Raw genomic sequence first — 8003 nt, 5'->3', positions numbered from 1 at the left:
CCCCTCCTGGAAGCGACCTGCATCACCGTCCGAGTCCAGAAGCGTTTCAAATCCCATGAGTTCCACCAACAAATTGTCCAGTCCGACCTCCTGTCCAATAAAGATTTCAACTCGATCTCCGTGCCGTGAGGGGGCTCCGGAAAAGACGCTTAAGGATTGTGCCGTGTCTTGAATCCAATGGAGCTAGAGGGTCCGTCCGCAAGCCTCACTCTGCTGCACGACTTATTTCATAAGGAAAATTGAGAATATATTTTGCTTTGGCCAAGGACGTTTCTAGTCGGTTCTCTCTTTGTTCCGTTAGATGTAATCCCTTACTGAGTCTATCCTTTCTCCCGGGAAAGCGGCCGCTTTCTCCTCTCGGTCAGTCCACACAAAGGACACACCATCTGCTCCATTTACGCGCCACCCCTATTCTTTCGGGTCTGAAACTAGCTATGGGCTGGTAAGGGTTACTCGGAGGTGGGTGGCACATCCCTAAATATGCCATCTCCGGTGTATTTATGCGGGATTACAGAAATATGAAGCTCCGAGTCAGGCGTCTCGAATCCCCTCGGAGACCAGAAACCAGAGGCCCCGCGGTGTGGGCGCGCAGGGCGCGGGCGGCTTTGGAGGGTTGCTTGAGCCGAAGGTATGGATTATTCTTCTCTTTGGACACAACTAAAAATGAGAGACCAGCATTCGCTCTACCGAAAGGGAAAATCAATGCGAGAAAACCATTTCAACTTTAGCTGACGGAGTGGCTGGCGCGAGTGCCACAAGAGACACTCTCGACGGACCGTGCGTTCAAGTCTCAAGTGTATCGAGCACCGAGCAGCGCGGGCCAGCTCAGCCGGGCCGCGTGGCGACACACGGTAACGGCCGCTTCTGGAGTTGCTACTTTATTCACCGGGCAACAGAAACGGGTGCAAGATAAATTAGCAGCAGGGCAAGGATGGAGAGCGGCGGATGTATGGCGAGCGGAATCATATTGTATTATAATCGATCGCAGCAGGAGCTCCTTGTACATTTCACCGGCCATCAATAACTTGCCGTGCAACAAAGATCGCGAAACGTCAAACACAGCTCGGCCCACCAGTGCATCCAGATTGACTTTAATGTTGTTTGCTTCGATATTGTTAAATACACCCTTAGACAAAAATTTAACAACGCGCGCATCGCCCCAAAAAGAGAATCGGACGAGACGAACACGACACGATGCAGTGTCGTTATTGAGTTCGGGAGATGTCCTCTACGGGGACCTCATCCTCGTCCCCGAGGATGTCGCGCAGCCTAGACTGCACCTGAGCAGGCGGCATGATGGATGACCGCCTGCAGCTCCGTCGCCCGGAGTAGGATTTTTTTCCCATTTTATTTTGCCTTCTTGCATGTGTCAGCGTCAGCCCCGGCCTGATTGATGTGTTGGACGGCGTCCCCCCCTGCTCCCCTCCCATGCATTTAGCAGGGGGACACTGGCGTGGTGGCGAGTGACTTTGGGCGTGAACTGCACAGGCACGCACGCACGCACACACGAACGCACACGGGTTTGGATGACATTGGCGCACTGCCAGGAGGGAGCGACGAGGAGCGACCCTACTCCGGAGACAAGAGAAGCGGCGGGAGACAGAGAGAGACGGCGAATTGGAGAAACGCAGAGAAATCATCCATCACCGGGCCATGCATCCGCCACGCCTCAACATCGTCGTTAGACGGCCATCGCGTCGCGCAAATGGCGCAATCAACCTCGTCAAAGAGACGCTGATGAGTCTCTTAATGTTTGGGCGCCGCTCGGCGAACAGCTCGGCCCCGCCCCGCCGATTTAACGCACCCCCCCGCCCGTAAAGCGGGTGTATCAGATAGCGGGGCCGCACTGCAGCGCACCGCGCGCCGAAGCGGAGTCGTCTGGCAGAAGGAGATCGAGTCCGCCCTTATGTATCGAGCAGCTCGTCATCGAGTCAAAACGATACTCTCGCCGACACAGACACACACACACATATATACATTCATAAATGAAAATATTGCCAAAATTATACCTCTCCGAGACCAATCAGCATACGGAGAACAAAAGCATCGGGTCGCCTCACACCTGGACCACTTGTCGAGCCGCGCGCGGCCCGCCCCATGCTCTAAACAGTCCGCTTGGCGCAAGGGCCCTCTACTGCCGCGGCCAACTGCCGGTCCAACCCCCTGCCCGCCGATACTCGAAAGGTTACAGTTTTCGCGCCAAAGACTCCCCCCTCCCTTTCCGCCTCGCAACAGGTCGCGGTGGGGACAAGCGCCTCACGTGTGTAATTACACGCAGCATCGTGTACCATTAGCGGGTAATGCGGCGGTGTTGTTCTTACGGAAAGTCTCAATACTTGCGTGACCGACAGCCGTCCGGCCGAACGGGGCGAGGCAGAGGAGAGAAATTAACAACAGATACAGTATATGATTCTGTTTGCGAGACCAAAAAGGGTGGTGACTCTTTGTTCCTCTGCTGTGCCCAGAGTCTTTCATTTCATTTGTCGTTTTTAATTTAATTTCAGACTAAAAGAGCTTCAGATTTATTCAGATCAGAAAATCATTAAAATATAAGATGTGGCAGGGTTTCTTTGACAAAGTCAAACAAAGAAAAGGTCCCGGAAACTTTGAGTTTGAGATTTGTTGTACCTGTGTGCTCTATAGAAATAGTCGAAATAGTGTAGGCAGGAATAGTCATGTAATTTGATTTGCCTTATTTAGAAAAGACACCTATCCTCCTATTATGTACGACAAACTCGACGACAAAGCAATTAAGACACAAAAAAATTCCGGAACTACTAGACGAATACCACAACCTACATCAACTTTTATTCGGGAAGATAATCAGATTTTCTCATCTTTCTTGCTTAACGCGGGGTTTTGAATTCCAAACAAACCAAAAAGAATTCCTGTCGGAGCTCTCCCCTCACGAAGATGATGTGGAGGGCGCAAGATCGACGGGACGGGGCGTTTTATGCTTCCGATAAATCTCTTGAGAGCTGCGGTGATCGTTCGGCGACCTAGCAGTCCTCGCTACGTCGGTTGACTTTTGGGCGGCATCGGAGACAGAAGAAGCGGCGGACTTCAGAATTTCTTCATCTGCGTTTCATGCACCAACAAAACAAGATTAAAGAAATAAAAATAAGGGGAGAATTACAGGCGTGGGGCGGGACATGGGGGCGGTGGAAGGTAAGTATACAATGTACGCGACATCGCGCCGCCATCGGCATCCGAATCGACAACTCGTCACCCGAGGATGTTGCTAAACGGCAGCTTCTTTATGCGGCAGACCTGGACGCCGTGCGTTTGCATGATACAAAGAAGCAAACACAGCAGTGGGCTCGATATTTCCTGCAATGATATCGACATCGGGCAAATCCATGACTTTATCGTGACCAAAAGTTCCGTGAGCAGTTCCCAGCCAAGACAAGGAATAAGCCATCCTCCTTTTTAGCCCACTCTTATCTGCTTTGAAAAGGCTTTATCGGCGGAGGGCATGTAATAGCCGAGGTGTCCGTCTGTCACACCCAGAAAAATGGTTTCTTGTTTCAAGCAGTGCATGCTGGCTGACCCAGGATCAAATTCAATCGTTAAAAAGAAAATATTGTCGTTGGAATAAGATTTTACTAAAAACAAAGAAAAATGTACTTGCAATAAGGAAACAGTTTTTTAGGGTATAGCTCTCCAGTAAGACGTTAGCTTAAGGTAAAATTTTCAGGGTAACTTCTACCTTAGGAGTTACTTGTGAACATCGAAGTGGTTAGTGCAAATCCCGTCGACCCCTATTAAGGTAGAAGGGTAGGACGGAAAAACTGGAAATAAATTTCGTTTTTCGAAGAAATTGTATACGAAATATTTACCACATAGTACTCTTGAAACTGAAGTATCATACTCTAGCGTCGGGTCAAATAATGTGGAATTCCTCCTGAACCTTGCGGAAGGTCAGTGGGGTATGTCAGTCTGCTGGGACAGAAACATGACACCAGGAGAGGCGGCGGAAAAAACAAGATTGAAATAGAACCAGAAATGCCTCAGTGTGTATTTTTTGGGGGGTGTCCCGCGCCCAGACAGGGCTCTGTAAAGGCCAGACTGCGTGTCGGGAAGAACCTCCCCCCCACCCCCGCAGGGCCCGCCCCACCCCCGCGGGCCCGAAGGGTCCGGGACCCCAGCCGTGGGCCGCCCCTCCCACATCTATTTCAAGCCCATATCGACTGAAAGCCAATCGGGCCCACCACTGCACCTACACTGGGAAAAAAATTGGAAACCCTACACACTAACTGTATTTGTATCTTTCATTCGCACGAATTTAAGCGATCAAGTTAGTTGCAGATTCCTGCGGTAATTTAAACCATTATTTTAAGCAACATTTTGTAAACATATCACGCATTTTTGGCTCACAAATGCGTCTAAAGCAAAACGTAGGTTTAAGTTAGCGCGAACACCTGCACAAAAACATACATTTTTTAGCATGTATTGTATAGTGGCGAGAAATTCAGTTAGTATTGTAGATAATAAAATGCCCCAGGCCTTCAACAGCGCAGATGACATTTAACTTATTAATAGGCGAGTCACCGGACTTGTTGGGTGGTTATGCATAAGTTATTTAGGCCCTTTTGTGTGGTGAGAGTCGTGCACCCCCCTCGCTCCAGGTGTGGTCGAGGTGTGTTTGGGTGGCCCCAAGAAGTATTCGGCATTAAATCAACGCGTCACATGCAGATCATCAATTTCATACATCCATTGCGTTAAATCGGAGCGTTATTTACACGAGTGCGAGCAGGGGTCAAGTAAAGGTGAGCCGATAACAGCTTGAGCACGTGTGTACAGTACACACACGCTCCATCTGCCACACAGATCGCAGCTGTGAGGGCAGCTGCCAGGCAGCTGTGGCAGGTGCCACGCCTTTCTCCTCTGCTGACGGGCAAATTTCTCTCTCGCTGCTAAACCATTTTGTTTGGGAGAAGAGGTTGGAGAGGAGGGGTATCTGATGACCATGATTGTGATCGTTCGGCCCTCTCACCTGTTGACGAATTGGTCATCGCACGCAGTGTATGTACCGTTGGTTTCCGTTTCTGTTGTCCGAGAGAGGACACACACGCGCATGTGGGCACAGGTGTTCAGCAATTTGGAAGGGGAAAAATAACACAAACTAGTGAATGGCACGTTTCTCTGGTCGTCTCGCAGATCAGCAGGTGGTGTCTTCCTCTGTTGTTGTGACGATTCACAAAGTGGGGCGCACCTGCCTGGCCTAGCAGTAGTTTGGCGCGCTTTTGGTGAGACTGAGCAGGTGAGCTAACGTAGTGAGCGGCCAAAATAGCCGCTGCCGTTGACCCAATTCTAACTTGCCATATAATGGTTTCAGGCGACGACGGCCAGTCCAGTATCCCCCAGTTATGATTTACAGGATTTTATTTGGCGCAAGCTAGACATATACCGGTAGATAGGTCTTTTTCAGGTGGCAGCGGCGAGAATTAGAGGAATCCGCCAAGTTCCTCCTTTTGGTGTGTGTGTGTGTGTTTGCAAAGAGCACACACAAAGAGCAGTTGCAGGGCACGTGAAACAATGCTCGGCCCTTTGGCAGGACACGGCAGCAATGCGGCAGTCCCGCAGCTCCGATCGATTTGCCATGGGAAAGCGGCGGTAAGAGGAGGGGACGAAACGGGCCAAGTTACATTCAATTCAAGTGCTCAAAGCTTTTGATCTGTTAGTATTTTTTAGTTTGGGAAACAGTAGCAAAACGTTAGTTGGGAGCCATTCAGGGCCTCGTATTTGAAGCTATCGCACGCTACGAAAGCGTGTGAGCTCTCTAGGGCTAAAACGCTAAGGCCTCCACTATATCTCAGCAGGAATGCAGTCGGAGAGTGTTTTGTGTGTCCACTTGCTTTCAATCAGAGGAATGTCATCGAGGACCGCCAATTTAGCGCAGTTAGGCTCCCAGAGCTTTTGTCGGCGTTATTGAAGAGTTCGACTTCTTCTCCGGCAGAGGCTCGCCGGAATCGTGGAGGCGTTCGGGAAGAAGAGACGACCGAGCGTGGGACCGCAGGCGCAGGGCATCGCAGGGCACCGCAGGCCAGGCGCAGAGAAAAAGAAGAGCAGTATGCAGGTCCTGGCGATGTCACTCGGCGCGGACCGAGTAAAGTCCGTCTCTGGGCCCTCCGGGAGAACGAGGAGATTGCGAAAATAAGACCCCCTGCTCGAAGGAAGAGAGACTCATCCTCTTTATTTCTCCCGCGCCCTCACAAAACACGACTCCATTTAGGGCGACGCAGCAGAAGCGGATATGTTTTCAATTGGCGCATGTCCAAGTAGGGCTGGAGGGGTCAATCAGAGGGCAGCTGTGTGCGGCGTGCGGCGCACCTCAAGACGAGACCCACCAGAGCGCCGCCAGCAGCTGATTAGTTGAGCCTCAACCGTCTACAATCTTGCCACCCGCACGTCATGCGGGCGGACTTTGAGCTGGCAATCTATGTGTACGATAATGTCATGGTAATGTCGCACACCAGTAGGTTAGCGAACGAATTTACAGTCTTATAGATGTGCTACAACTCCAGCATCATTTCTGCGCATCTACAAAGATTGTAAGTTCGTTTGCTCACCTAACTTATTCGCATTGTGCAATCTGGACAGTGTGAAAAGGTTGTCCAAACAACTACAACCGTTGTCAGCAGCATCTACAACCGTTCGACTGTATTTGCCCATGCCCACCTGTAAGCACGCTATGGTCGATGTGACAGTGACGGGCTGATGTGAGGCGACCCACTGTGTGTGCAAGAGACGCCACGATAATTCAAGCAGTCGCCGTCCACGTATCGAACGCGCTGCTCTTGATACGCATCACACGCTGGCCGCCGCAGAGGTTCGCACACCATTAGCCGGCCTAATTAAAGACACGCGATACACACAGTAGTGGCCCCTGGAGGCCCCCCGCAGCGCTCCTGCCTGGCTACCGGGCGTAGCTGTGCAACCAGCACATGCCCAAGAATTTACCACAATGTATTATTCATTTAGAAAATACAAGCACGTACAAATATCGACTTTAAATAGCTTTGGCTTTGTATAACCGTTTTCGTACAAATCGCATAGTACATAGAGTTTTGTTCACACCACTGTAAAAAATACGTTCGTAGATGTATGATATATTTTATGACTTACTATTTACCAAATATGTACATAATCGCACTCTTGCTCTTTAATGGATTTCAATTCATGTTGAAACGCAAGAGCTAGAAATTTACAATTTTTAATAGTAAATTTACGACAGTTCCCACGGAAAATATTAAATGCAGGTACGGAATGCACTTAGTTGTTTCTAAACTCCATTCTGATATTGATACGCCTGCACCGAGCTTGCGGAAAATTCTACTTAAGGAAGTCTGTAAGTAATTAATGAAAGGGTATTGTCCTATTAAATGCAACGCATATGCAGTTCTCCCCCCCCCCCCTCCTGGAAGCGACCTGCATCACCGTCCGAGTCCAGAAGCGTTTCAAATCCCATGAGTTCCACCAACAAATTGTCCAGTCCGACCTCCTGTCCAATAAAGATTTCAACTCGATCTCCGTGCCGTGAGGGGGCTCCGGAAAAGACGCTTAAGGATTGTGCCGTGTCTTGAATCCAATGGAGCTAGAGGGTCCGTCCGCAAGCCTCACTCTGCTGCACGACTTATTTCATAAGGAAAATTGAGAATATATTTTGCTTTGGCCAAGGACGTTTCTAGTCGGTTCTCTCTTTGTTCCGTTAGATGTAATCCCTTACTGAGTCTATCCTTTCTCCCGGGAAAGCGGCCGCTTTCTCCTCTTGGTCAGTCCACACAAAGGACACACCATCTGCTCCATTTACGCGCCACCCCTATTCTTTCGGGTCTGAAACTAGCTATGGGCTGGTAAGGGTTACTCGGAGGTGGGTGGCACATCCCTAAATATGCCATCTCCGGTGTATTTATGCGGGATTACAGAAATATGAAGCTCCGAGTCAGGCGTCTCGAATCCCCTTGGAGACCAGAAACCAGAGGCCCCGCGGTGTGGGCGCG

The 8003-nt window shown here is 50.1% G+C and overlaps 1 protein-coding gene across 9 annotated transcripts in view; it reads right to left on the bottom strand.

The window, feature by feature from the left end:
* Positions 1–8003, bottom strand: part of LOC113203227 (uncharacterized) — a 165968-nt gene that overhangs the window by 7290 nt on the left and 150675 nt on the right. For 4 of the 9 annotated variants that reach the window (XM_052270025.1, XM_052270032.1, XM_052270028.1 and 1 more), the window contains one exon: positions 2767–3078. The exons of the other annotated variants lie outside the window; for them this stretch is intronic. The gene's annotated coding sequence lies outside the window, so the exon portion shown is untranslated. Of the gene's footprint in view, positions 1–2766; positions 3079–8003 lie in introns of those variants that run through there. 9 annotated transcript variants of the gene reach the window in all.

Source organism: Frankliniella occidentalis, unplaced genomic scaffold, assembly GCF_000697945.3.
Source record: "Frankliniella occidentalis isolate FOCC.00 unplaced genomic scaffold, Focc_3.1 Scaffold107, whole genome shotgun sequence".
NCBI lineage: Eukaryota > Metazoa > Arthropoda > Insecta > Thysanoptera > Thripidae > Frankliniella > Frankliniella occidentalis.
The sequence above is the reverse complement of the archived record's forward strand: the minus strand, read 5'-3'. Positions and strand labels throughout refer to the sequence as shown.